Source organism: Nicotiana attenuata, chromosome 12, assembly GCF_001879085.1.
Source record: "Nicotiana attenuata strain UT chromosome 12, NIATTr2, whole genome shotgun sequence".
Lineage (NCBI taxonomy): Eukaryota > Viridiplantae > Streptophyta > Magnoliopsida > Solanales > Solanaceae > Nicotiana > Nicotiana attenuata.
The window spans coordinates 36,939,446-36,940,897 of NC_032000.1; positions in this window are offsets into that span (position 1 = coordinate 36,939,446).

The window sequence follows — 1,452 nt, forward strand, 5'->3', positions numbered from 1 at the left end:
ATTTAGATATTGTTGGCAATCTGATTATTTTATAGTAGTAATACACTATGAAAGAATAAGGTGATTATTTATCTAGTATGTTAGAAAGTCTTTTTCAAAAACTTCAACTTATATAGTGCTGAAGTTTTTACAAATGAACTAAATAACTTCAGCATCTTCTGCTGAAGTTTTTGAAAAAGCTTTATGACAAAACTAATGAATCCAGGACAAAAAATCTTCAGCTTATATAGTGCTGAAGTTTTTACAAATGAACTAAATAACTTCAGCATTTTCTGCTGAAGTTTTTGTAAAAGCTTATCCAGGACAAAAAAAATAAATTCAGCTTATTTGGTGCTGAAGTTTTTACAAATGAACTAAATAACATCAGCATCTTCTGCTGAAGTTTTTGAAAAAGTTTTATGACAAAACTAATGAATCCAGGACAAGAAAAACTTCAGCTATTTTAGTGCTGAAGTTTTTACAAATGAACTAAATAACTTCAGCATCTTCTGCTGAAGTTTTTGAAAAAGTTTTATGACAAAACTAATGAATCCAGGACAAGAAAAACTTCAGCTATTTTAGTGCTGAAGTTTTTACAAATGAACTAAATAACTTCAGCATTTTCTGCTGAAGTTTTTCAAAAAGTTTTATGACAAAATTAATGAATCCAGGACAAAAAAACTTCAGCTATTTTAGTACTGAAGTTTTTACAAATGAGCTAAATAACTTCAGCATCTTCTGCTGAAGTTTTTGAAAATTTTTATGACAAAACTAATGAATCCAGGTCAAAAAAACTTCAGCTATTTAGTGCTGAAGTTTTTACAAATAAACTATATAACTTCAGCATCTTATCCAGGACAAAAAAACTCAGCGTATTGCCTTTGCTACTTCAGGCCCGTCTACTAGAATGTTAAAGTTTTGCGTGATTGCCTTTGCTACTTCAGCCCCGTATGCTGAAGTTACGCGAAAAAGTGGGTACGCTTGTAATTTTTTTTGCAAAGCGGGCACAAGTTAAAACATGACCCAAAAAAGGGTATAGATGCAAATCACCCGTACCTAAAGTACTTTGCATCCAACTACTATTCGTTAGGTTTCGAACCAGATAAAAAGAAATACAAAATTTTGAGGATTACACATTCTCGGTATAGACCCACACGATATTGGGTTTTCACTCTAGGCTCAGATGAATCATGGAGAAGGATTAAAGGTGCGCCCTCTTTTTTCTTCGCTAGTGTTGGGAGGAGTATTGATGGAGCTATGTATATCATCGGTTTTTACAGCGATCAAGAATGCATTAAGAATACTTTGGAAGGTGAAATAATCTTAGTAGAATTTAATGTTAGAACCAAAAATTTCATAATGATCTCGCTGCGGAAAGATCAAGATGTTTACCTCGAAAATACGAGTAACAAATTAAATTTGATTTGTGATTTTAAAGATATGATTTAGTTCAATACCAATTAATAATCAAGA